Genomic DNA, 12,632 nt, shown 5'->3' with positions numbered 1-12,632 from the left:
CTATATAAAAAAATAATATATAACTTTATATGCATATACTGCTGAGAATTCTTTAATAGTATTTAAAAATTAAACATTTAAGTTATCTTTCAAGATGAAAACAACTTCCTTTTTCTGTACTCATCATCAAGAATATGTCATTGTCTGATAAAGAGACATTTCAGCATTCAAAATGGCTACATATTTTTAAAAAGGGGAATAAAAATTAAATAAGGTCAATTTTTTAAAGTTTCTAGGTTTTTTTATTTAGGGTCCTGATTTCAAGTCTGTAGTCTTTCCCCTCATTCAAAATCTCATCGAGAGGAAAGAGACCCTAATGTGACCTGAGCTCTTTAAAATTCATGGCCACAGTTGCATTCAGCTTATATAAATGACACAGGGATGAAAATGGAAATGTCAGTATGATGGGGGAAAGAATCATAGTAGCTGGTATTCTTATATGGTGTGCTTGACTGACAGACCTAGAGGATTATTCTGGGATTCTGGCTTTAATAAGTGGTAAAGTGCACCTTAACTGCAGGATTACAAGGAAGAGACAGGCCATTTCCTTTGCCTTTTTTTTGAAGAGAAGTGATACTTCACTGTTAAAATGTTATTAAAAACTTGCCTCCAGTTATTAGGATATTTGTAAACACCATGTAAATTTTAATATAAGATTGTCATCATAACAATATGCAAAACATTTTTTTGTATTGAATTTAACATTTCAGATGGTATTCCTAAGGACACTTGTGTCCCTTAAAAATACATGCTAGGTAATGTTACTGTACAGCCCGTTAATCTAAAAATGAAGGCAGGCTATGACTTCTATAAGAAAGGTACAACTTTTAGTTTCTAATAAAATAATAACAGACAGCAATGTATATTTTCTGAGAGAGGTAACTGTGTCTGCAACATATATGGTTCATGAGGAATTCATGATTCTTTGGGTCTGGCCAACATACTAATTACCAGACATGTAGAAGCCAGGAAAGTTGCTATAAAGGCTATAATTCTGCATCAGCAAAATCCTCGTCTTGTGTAGCTGGGTATCTTCTGCTTACAGATGGTGTTTTCACAAATAACATCTTGAGAATACCTAAAAATCATAGACTTCATCTCAATAAACACAAAATCATCACCAGGTTTTATTTTACAATAACAAAGTTCATGAAATACAGTGAGCAATTGGAATGTAGTTGTTCACCAACAGATTTCCAAAACTAGAGTTTAAATTTCTTTTCACAAGCAATATTATTTGCTAGCAATTTTTTTAACCCTAGAAAGACAGATAACGTATCTTGGACACTGTTGTCATTTTTCTTCCTGTTCACATGAGCTAACCTGTCACTTCTTGATAGAGGTTTCAGTGCCCACTATACTAGGGAACAGTTTTACACTTTGAAAATAGTTTGCAATATATCTGCAATTCCTTATCTACATCATGGTCTGCTAGTGAACGTTTCCAAAACAGATATTACAACAAATCCTTCTGATAAACAGTGCATGAGACACAGTTTAGAGATTTTATTGCTTGGAAGCCGAATTTTTGGACTGAATTACATCTTGGAAGGCAGATTTCTTTTTTTCATTCCTTATTGTATGTTCCGTAAGATGCCAAGAGAAACAAAGAATTGCTCTTTGGATCTAGAGAACATGTTTCAATTACTGGGTATTTGACTTGCCTACTCTTCCTTGAGTTTGGTTTTCACTTCTATTGCCTCTTACAGTAGCAGGCTGTTGTCTTTGGGGGAGAAGGACAATTACAGTTAGAGCCACACAGGTTCCTAAATCTGCATTTTCACTTGCATCTGTTGATCACGCTTCGTCAGGTTATTTTTTTTTTTTTTTTTTCTGTGTAAAGCTGTGAATTTGACAATCACTGACTCTTAAGCAATATATTATCCATGACAATCTTTCTTTCTTATTAGGTTTCATTTTTATTAAAGTTATTATTTACTATTTTTAAAATATGTATAAAATATCGATTTTTCTCTCATATGAAATTCTAATTTCAGCCCTTTGAAACTGTGAAACTGGTTTAGCCAGTAATTCTCTGATGGTGCCCCACCTATATAAACCTTACAAACTAGTATGTGCTATAAAATAATATTCTTTGGCTTCCTATTCATATAGTGATTTTGTTTTGTTTTGAAAAACAGTGATGAGCTTTTTGTGGAGCAGTCTCTTATTTTGCCATAGAAATATGTGATAAATCATTACAAAATATTGATTCACTACATCCATATTATTTCTTTGTGGCTTATTTTGTTGCAGAAAGTAATATTATGAAAGTTATTTTTGTGTTTCCCTGTACCTGGTGCCAAAACTTAAGTAGAGACAGGGAAAGCTCAAGGGAGTTAACTTATTTGCCTGTTTCTGAGAATTATAGTCCTAGTGCAGTAGAGGGCAATCCCAATAAAACAGACCCAAAGCAGGCTTTAAATTCAGTATTTTTCAAGAGTCTTATTTAGGTTTTGAAATAAAATCAATGTGCTGGTAAAAACAGAACAGACCCTCAGGTTGTCTTTCTACCACGTGCACTAGGAATTAGTTATGCAACTCCTATGAGAATAACAGAAATCTTATTTCTAAATCCCTGTTAAACATGTACCCTGATTATCCCCAAGCAGAATATAGGAACTGCAGGCCAGAAGTGAGAGGAAATCCTCGGCACAAAGCAAGTGAGGTTAAATATACACACTGTTTGTTCATACCCTCCTTTTACTGGGATGGCAGTCAAAATTTTGCGTCTCCTTAAAGTCTTCTAAGATGTATATTATTTTTTGATAGCAAGTTTTGTAGTAGACATCAATTTTACCTCTGTAGTGGTGCATCATATATGTAAATATTCAATTATTTATACAGTATTTGGACAGAGTAGTGCTAAATATTGGGGAGCAACCAAAAGTTTTAGAAATAATTTTAAAAATACTGTTTTGGTGCTACAGTGATTTTTATCTTAACTGGAATATTATCTTTTTGACTGGAATTTTTGTATTATTGAACAGTTTCTGCGTATCTTAGGTATCTCAGGCTGTGAGCTTAAAAAGAAGAAATATTCCTTGGGTAGAAACTTAGAAATCCTGGGAAATTAAACCATGGAAGCAAGAATATTCCCCTTCCAAAAAAAACCAACAAAACAACTCCAAAATACTAGGAAAAAGTACATTGTCATTTATTCATGGAAGAACTTACATGCGAATGATAAGATTTATTTAAGAATCAAGATATTGATAAAGTTGTGTGTAAATATTTTGGCATGCTACGTCTTTAAAATACTGAAGGAGAAATAAAAACATTTTGTGCTTTTCTATTTAGTTTAAATAGCAGTAAAAGACAGGCAAGACAGTATTATTAACTAAATTACCTGGTTCCAAATATTTTAAGATTAATTGTATTGATATGTTTTGGTTATAGCTGAGAAACTGAAGCTATTTAGAACTATTTTTCTCATGGTTTCTTCTAAGACATGAATGAATAGTGCAGTTTTACTGCAGCTGAGATGATTGAAAAATGATTATTTCAAGTCTCTGATTTTGTGTGTGTGCTCACACCTTTAAATTTAGAAATCGAAATTGGATTATATCATCATGTATGTCTCGTTCAGATGGCATGCAAGTTTAAAGTTTCTTTTATTTTTTTTTTTTCCAATATTTTCCATTATTTTAATCAGAGAGTTATTTGTGAAAATGTGTAATGAGTGAAGTGGACCTTTAAATGAATTTTCAGTGTCAGCCTGTTTTAAATACCAAACAATATGGCTTGGGGTAAGCATAAAGCAAATGTTAGTTACATCTAAATCTCCAAGTACTACCTTGTTGGTTCAATATTAAACCTGGAAGGAAAATACTGATGCAGAAGCTTAAGCAAAGAACTCTAGGGTCAGTATCAATTTGTATATTCTGCCAATTATGATTTTTTTTTCCCCTCCAACTAGCTTACTGAAGCTGTCTGCATGAAAATGTTTTTAAATAAGCAGGAAAAAAAATAGCTTTTCTGATTTGATGAAAATCTTGTTTCTGTCAGGATTCAGAAAGTCAAACAACTTGAACAGTATCTATCATGAGGATGTACCTGTATTTTGGTAATAGAATTACATTAGTTTTGTTGGATGGATGTTCTTTGCCTGACATTGTTTACCACGACTTCTGTTTCAAATTATCAAAATTTAAGATAATAATGTTGGATACAGAAAGACTGGTAACTGAGGTTTAGTCAGCCCTCCCTGAAAGACTAAATTGATTAGGTACACGATATTTTGAATGTACCAGCTGCAGTAAGGAGTTATCAGTGTAGATTTAAAGCAATCTGCCTGATTTTGTGATGCATCACAAAATTGTGTTATAATACCATATTCTGAAGCTGAATATTTGAAAATATATTTTGGCCTGGAAAGTTTATGTAAGACTGACTGATTATTCAATGTAACATAAGGTTGTTAATGGGAAAAGAAATAGTGACAAATCTAAAATAAAACACACTTCTGTTATAAAATCTAGTTATTCTTCCAGACTTGGATTGCGTTACCTTAAGCATTTTGAATAGAATTTTCACATGTTTCTGTAAAATAAAAAAGCAGAATTGCCATTTTCAGAAGTAAATTTAGAATTTAAATACCATAGACTTTCATAGAGATGTAATTTTCAAAACATGAATTTCTACTGAATATGGGTCTGAAATATTCTATCTCTGAATTTAAAGAAGTTTATTTGAAATTAATCTTGAGTTAGACATTTAAAAGCAATATGACTGATTTTATTTGTTGTTTGGTATGTATTAGTGGGGGAGCTGGCTGGAAGATGGCTTTATGAGATTGTTGACACCTCTTAACACTCAAAATGTTTCCTGGAATGTTAATTTATATTTTTTTTAACCTTTTAAAAATATAATTTATTATTTAGAAACATTGGGGGAAAGTTATATAACATAGTAATTTGTGCCTAAAATATTTGGACTAGTCTTTGAATTCTACGAAGTTTTGTTATTTGCCGCATGTTGGAAAAAACAGATATTATTTTTTAATCTCTATCCATTATTCTGTATTAAAGAGTTTTCTGAGCTAATACTTCAACTACTTCTGCAGCACAGAGCTATATTTTAAATATTTTTAATCAAATCAGATCATTTAAGCTGGGTAAAGGAAATACTAAATTCCAGCAGGGAGACAGCTCACAATTAATTCACTAGTGATTCTTTAGGGGGTCTTTTCTTTTTTGTGATGAAGCCTTTTATCTTATAAACCCACTTGTTACAGGGATGACAAGAAGTTATAAGGTTGACTTTATGATCTTTTGAAAGAAGTTATCTTTGTATGGTGGTAGTAGTCTTCTTTTACCAGTCATTATCTTCCATATTGTTTTATTTTATGATAGATCTCATTTTGGCAAAACAAACAACAAAAAAAAATTCCATCTCTAACTTTCTTTTTTGGAATAAACATATTAACACTGCATATAGGTGTCTGTGCCTACGTACAGACATCCTGGATTTCTCTGATTCAGTTTAATGCTTCCAGAGAATCCCAAACTTCATGGTTACCAGCTGTACTTCAGTAGAGAAATGCTCTGATTAGTTCTATCTCCTGATCTTTTAGGGGTTTTTTTGTCAGCTGCATAAATTTACCTTCTGAATGATATATTTAAAAATCTTTTTCTTCACTCTACTTTACCTTTATTGAGTAAATATGAGGCATTTAAAGAGATATTTGACAACAATAAACCCTCTATATTGCTAAAACATAACTATAGTCAGTGTATTAAAGCAGAATTCCCCATGAAAACCAAATTTCACAAAGCCACATGACATTTTAGTATATTAACCCTCATTTCTTTTTAAATGCAATAAAATATATCAAGAATTAAAAATTTTATCCCATGACATCCAGGAAACAGTTGATTTAATTAATTTTATTTTGTTGTTCATATTCTTTTTTAAAAAGAAGCAAAACTAAAAATTTTGAATTTGGGTTTTCAATAAAACATGGGCCTTAGTCATGGTCCTAACCAATTGCTGTGGGGTGTTTTTCACAGTGATCCATCTGGAGACCAATAACTACCAAACTTTCTATATTATGTCATTACTGTTCTTTTAACAAGAAGTTCATCTGCATGGATCTCTGACATCATACAGTCTTCCTAAATACTCAAAGAATATGACCTACTACTTTTTTTTAGTATTTCACGGTGAGATGTGAAAAGCCATACCATAAGCCAAACTCATATCTGGTTAAATTGGTTATTATGGTTCTGGCTTCAACAAAATAGAAAACTGTACAATGAAGAGACTTTTAGGACTTTTCTCTCCAAAGTTGTTTGATTTTGAATACTCAGGTGTTTAGGCAGAAATGTGCCAAAACACCTTTGTGTTCATACTTTTTAACTTTTTTTTTTTTTTTTTTATTCCCTGTGTAACATTAATTTTCATAGTTTGTGATAAAATGTGTGAAAAATAATTTTCTAGTAAATTGAATGCTGATTATCATTATAATTCAGTGTAGCTGCCTTTCACTGCAGATTTCTTGATCATCAAATGTGTTGTATATCCAGAATTATCTTGCACATTCTAGCAGGTCCTGAGATTATAGTATGCGTTAGGCTGCTTGACTGAATAATAAATGTTAAAACTGTGCATACTTCCAAAATCTATTTTTGAGGCCAAATGATCACTGTTGCTCCTCAGACACCTTTCAATTCTTTCTGCAGTATTTTCTCTCTTCTGTACAGCTTGGAATAACAATTAGTACTGAATCCTCTTGTACCAAGAGGGGAAAGTTGGCTCTGCAGTAAGATTGGCCATGTTCTTCTGGTAAAAACAGCTAACAGTGGCATTTGCATTTTGCAATACAGACTGCAAAATGTAACACTGAATATCAGTAGATCTTTATTATTGGACATATTTAGAAAGAAGACAATTTTAATGCAGATTGGATGTATTTAAAAAGAAGACAATTTTAATGTAGATCTTGAGAGAATGATTGATTTTGGTGTGTGGAATTCTCCCTATGCAGTAACTGGTGCAAGGATTCTTTGTTATAAATCTGACTCAGCTTTGCCAAATTAGTTGCAAAATAGGTTCATATGGGGTGTATACATTGTCAAAGCTTTGTATTGATCCTCAAGGTATGGAAAATGTCACTCCGATCCTTTGTTCAACTACATCACCTAAAAGCCTCTGTCAATTTGAAGGTTGGCAACTGGGTTCTCAGACCTGCTCTATATCAAGGGAACACCATCAGGAAGTTACTTGGGCTTTCTGAAAGTGTAAATTCACAGCACATATAAGTCTTTTAGGATTCACAGGAATTTTTGTATAATTATTTCTTCAAAACTGTTTCCAGGTAAGTGTAAGGGAGTGTGGGAAGAAATATTTGTTATATTTTCAAGCTCAGAAAGAAAATAAATATTTAGATCTGTTTCAGTATATCAAAAAAGTAGGTGTGGTGAATTAAGTTGATTACTAGGAAAAGTGATAAATTGCTTAAAGTAGTTAATATCTAACAAGAAAATACCAATTTGTGTGAAGCATTTAATGGGAAAACAATAACAGGAGTACTGTCTAAAGGACCTTAAAACCTACTTTAAATGGAAGGGTGAGAGGTTTGGGAATATTCCTTGATTACCCCGAGAGTCTGTCAATTCCTTTTTCCCTTCTCTCAAACAAGTTTCCCTTCTTATTTCATACTTGGTTGTTATTTTCAATTTTAATATGTTGAGATGTGGGGTAGGGAAAGAGGAAGGAGAAAGGAAAGAGAATTATGGCCTAGCCCCTTTTTTGTTCTTTCTTCTCACACGAGCAGCCAACTCTGCTCTGAGCTGTAAAGTTGACACTCCCTGTGACCCCACGCAGAGCTGTAAAAGAGCTAACGTGACTCTGCAGGCAATTTCTGGTTTTCAGCTTTGCAGTATAAAAAGTTTTGAAATGTGTAAAACCCATTATTAAATAATTTGTCTTCACATTTCATAAGTCTTGTATGTCCAGCCTGTGATACCACAGCTACAAATTTTGCTCTGTTGATGGCAGCCTAGTTATGAGTTATGATTTCCCTTATCCTCTACTGCTTAAAAATTATATCCATGTGTTATTGGACTTTACAAGACTTACATGATGAATCCTTATAATCCTGTACTCTAAAAATAACTAATTCATTTGATTCTTTCAGAGCAAAATGAAATAAATTTGTTATAGATGTGCAGAAGACAAAAATTAAGATTCAAAGTATTTTATTATGAAAAAGACTAACCATGATAGCTAATGTATTAAAAAGGCAGACAATAAATATGGGTACTGTTTGAAATATCCTTACTGATAAATTTAGCTGAGTTGTTTACCAGGAAACTGCTTGTAAAATTAGCAGTGGATGAATGAATTATAATATATCTTCTCTACTATAATTTTATCATCTGTGTTACCGTATTATCCAGCATCGTAGGTGTTACTATTTTTAAAGGAGTATCACCTTCACAAATGATCTTAGTTTTGAAGTGAAAAAGATAGATAATGGAAGGGAAAGACTGGAAACAATTTTATGTAGTCATAGATGGATTGATTATCCCTAGAGAATGGCTTTTTGTGGATATGTCCAAATTTTAGACTTTAAATGTTATAACATGCAGAATGTAAATTAAGGACATGATTACTATTTCTTTATTTAGTACTACCTGACTCACTGATTTGGTTGGTTCACTTCATTATTTCTGCTATATGAGTTCATTTCCAGTCATAACTACTAGGAAGGAATACTGTGTAATTTAGTAATAAGGTTTTTCTCTGGCAACACATAAATCAGAGATGTTTTCTCATTGTTGGGGAGGTATTTTGTGAAATTTGGACAGTGTAGTTTGAATGTGGCATTTCTATATGTGTGTATTTGTCTATGTATATTTATGTATGTATAAAGATATTTAAACAATTCTGCTGAACTTTAACAATTCTGCTGAACTACTTCCATATTATTTTCAAATGTTCATTTGAGCATAAATTACATTACCTTCAATGCATCAATTAATTTGAAATTTGGGTTAGATTACTATGTTCTTATGGTCTTGTATAGTGTACAAATATCTTTGTTGCTTCTCTGTGTCAAAAGTTGCTTTGCACTGAATTAGATATGGTTATTTCTCTGTCTGGCAGTAGTTCCTTTCAGATTACTATTTCTATCAGTAATAGCACATTGGTTTTATTGGTTTTCTATCTTGCCTTCCCTGGGGTCTATTCATCCTTTAAGTCTGTACTTGTCCACTTTCTGTCTTCTGTATGAAGCTCAGCCCTAGAAATTATTTAGATCTCTTACAGTTGTACAAGCTTTGATTTGAAAACGGTGTCCACCACTGCGTAAAATTCAATTTTTACTTCTAGTGTGTGTTCTTCATAAACAGAAGATCACAAAATGCACCTGAAAAAAACCTATCCATAAAATAACCGTTTATTTTCATGATATTCTCACACCCTGTTTTTCCTTCCTTTTTGCCAATGGGGAATATAAAAATTAATTCTCATTTACTGTAGGGTAAGTGCATGTGAGCAGCCAGTTACCACTGAGAAACTGATCTGTAGTTTTACAATCAGATGCCAGCATACTCCTTTTGAGATCCTTTTAAGACTGAATTATGGATAATTTCTAACCGACACTTGATGCAAACTTTGGTTCTTTGGTTAGGTGTCTTCCATTCTATTAAGAAGCCTGCACTCATAATCTGTTTTTTATATCTGCTCTTCACACAAATCTGAAGTTATTCCTGTCTTTTCTTTTTCTTTCTGAAGACAATTTTGTCTTCTCTTCTGCATTTTATCTCTACTTATTCTAATTTTTCATGGGCCTCTTGGCTGCCTTTTCTTCTTTTCTGCATGAGTCTGTATTACCTCCATCATTTTCCTCTTACATGTAGTTTATGAATATTTTTCTCATTCCATAGTGACAAGTTGGCTTTTTTTCCTCACAGTCATGTTTTTTTAATGTTTAAGCATCTTGTGAACAGCTCATTCTTCTGATCTTCTGGTTCAGTAATAATCTGAATATAAGTTGTCTGTCCTCTGTCTTGCTTTATTGTCTGTAGGATTTCCATGTTTTCTCTAAGTGCATCTCTAGTAATTTTTGATATCCCCATTGGGTAATATTTCATAAATAAATAGCTTTTGTCATACTTCTGCTTAAGATAATAGACATCTTGCAGCCGTTGCATCCTGTCCTTTCCCACTTGAATCTCCTCTCCCTTCTTGGCTTCTCTTTTGTATTTCTTGAATACTTGGATATTTTTGAGGATATAAACCTTTGAAAATATACATCAGATATTTTAAAACTATATTCTTTTCTATCATTTTCTATACAAATATTCATCAGTTTTTCTCCTTAGGATAATTTTCAACAAAGAAATGTACAGGAAAAAGCCCCTGAACATTATTCAGTAGATATGTTCACATGGGTTTACACTGAATTCTGAGTTAGTTGAATGTATGTGTTAATGTGTAATTGTGCTTGAAGTATCTGTTTCTTAGCAAGACTTCTAAGCTCAGATGCGATATTTCATTCAGACTGTTACCTGCCCTTTCTATTGGAGCCAGCCCCTGCCTGGCAGACCTCCTTCAAGTAAATGCACAATTTTTCAACCTGTACAAAACCAATTAACCTAAGCATCTGCTTTAAAATGAGACCAGAACTTTTGCATTAATCAACGTGATAATGTTAGTTACCCCTAATAAAGAGGTCATATATCTCATTGCAAGTCAACTTTCAGCTTACAAGTTGTTTATTTAAATGATTTTATTTTGTAAAGTTAGACACACCACTCTTTAAAACAATTATCTGTGTAACTATTCAACTGTGGGAGTATTTAATGGTAAGTTATTTACAATTTGTAAGTTATTTACATTTTTTAACCTTTGGCCTGCCTATTCCTGTGAAAGGCTGCATGTCCTTGGTATCCATTTATTTCCAGTAAATTTTGAAAGTCCTCAGACCCATTTGGGTCAGCACATTATTTTTTGATGTGGAAGAAGAATAAATAGTTGCTGACTACAGGAAAAAGAATGGGAAAAGGGGCGAAAAAAACGAATCTAGACTGTGGCCGCCTCAGTTGGCAGCTGAAAATCAAAAGCTCCTTTGGGTAGCTCAGCATGGTGGGTGCAGCAAGTGACAGACCACTCAGAGCTGAAGGAAAGATAATGAAATCTTAAATTAGAAAATCTTCCAAAACAGGTTGACAGAATGGCTCAGAATAAATTTAAAAAAAAAAAAAAAAAAAAAAAAAGGTCACAGAGAGATTGGCAAACAGGAAGAAGAAATAAAGATTGGGAATGCAGAAAGACAAGTACATCTTTAGGGCCTTGCAATTTACATGTTGATACTTTACCATATGAACTTGTTTCTAGAGGTGTCTTAATTTGTGCTAGTTAGCTATGTGAAGGTCCAAAGAGATTGTAGTGTCAGTTGGTATCTTCTGTTTTTCATATACGTGGCAGGGTGAAAACAGATTTGTATAACAACACTATGCCAATAACAGATGTTTACAAATTATTTATATTCCTATGGTTCTTAATGGAAGAGTAGTACTGATATTCTTTGTTAGAAACGACAAAACTGTGATCCTCTTTCACAGTTAAAACACCTTTTTGGGACAGTAGAAAATAAATGATGTAAGACAGAAGTAGCACAGTGCCAGAAGATGTTATTTCAGTATTTTCTAGTAATTCTTCTTCTGGGGATGATAGGAGGCTTGGTTGTTTGGGCTGTTATTTTGTTTTATTTGAAATACAAATCTCAGGAATTAACATTTTAGTATGTGTCTGATTGAAGTTTCTGCACAGTCAATCTAGACATACCAAATATGTTTTTTGGACATTGTTTCAGTGTCATTTTGTTGAATTCAAATAGGAGTGCTCAGTTCCTTGGACAACATACTGAATATCAAGTACTGTCAGCTTTGTTGCTAATTTGCCAAGTCTCCAGATAAAAACATGTCTATATTTGGCTCTGAGTTTTACTTTCTGTGGTTTGAAGGAACTAGTTTTCTACCTTCTGTTTCTCTAAATGAAGGTGCTCCAAAATTATTATGTCTGAATGAGACACATGTAATGTAGAAATGACTTAGTGATGAATCAGACCCAGGAGATACAATGCAGTGGTCCCTGTGATTCTGAAATTTCTGATACTGTAAAACTGAAATACAGTCTCTAAGAGGATGGTGTTGTATAATTATTTCTCAGAAAAAGAACTGATCAGTTGTTCAGATGTAAATATATAATATTCTGGCATCTGCAGTCTTGACACCAATGATGTTTGGCAGATTTTCTTTGTGACTAAGTTTTTTTACAGTAAATAATTATTGAGGGAAATGCTGTCTGTGATACTGCCTGTGACACACTTACATTACCATGTGATGACTGAGTTGTGAAATAACATCAAGACATTGAAGGTTATGATGTTTATCATTGATGCTACCATTACATTTCTATACAAATTATTGGATATTTATTATCTAATTATCTACAATTAATTTCAATACTTAAATGAAAACTTAATTTGGATGTATAGATTGCCTGTACATTTTAGAGTAATACATTTACAGACACAAAGGAAGTTGATAAAACAGACAACATAAACCTGCAGTCCTGCAAGGTCCTCCTCTTCAAATCATATTTTGTCACTATATCACACT

General features: G+C 32.8%; 1 protein-coding gene across 12 annotated transcripts in view; it reads left to right on the top strand.

Annotated features, from left to right (window-relative positions):
• CACNA2D1 (calcium voltage-gated channel auxiliary subunit alpha2delta 1) overlaps nt 1–12,632 on the top strand; it is a 425,853-nt gene that overhangs the window by 249,426 nt on the left and 163,795 nt on the right. The window lies entirely within an intron of this gene.

Source organism: Tyto alba, unplaced genomic scaffold, assembly GCF_018691265.1.
Source record: "Tyto alba isolate M040663 unplaced genomic scaffold, T.alba_DEE_v4.0 Super-Scaffold_2, whole genome shotgun sequence".
Taxonomy (NCBI): domain Eukaryota; kingdom Metazoa; phylum Chordata; class Aves; order Strigiformes; family Tytonidae; genus Tyto; species Tyto alba.
The sequence above is the reverse complement of the archived record's forward strand: the minus strand, read 5'-3'. Positions and strand labels throughout refer to the sequence as shown.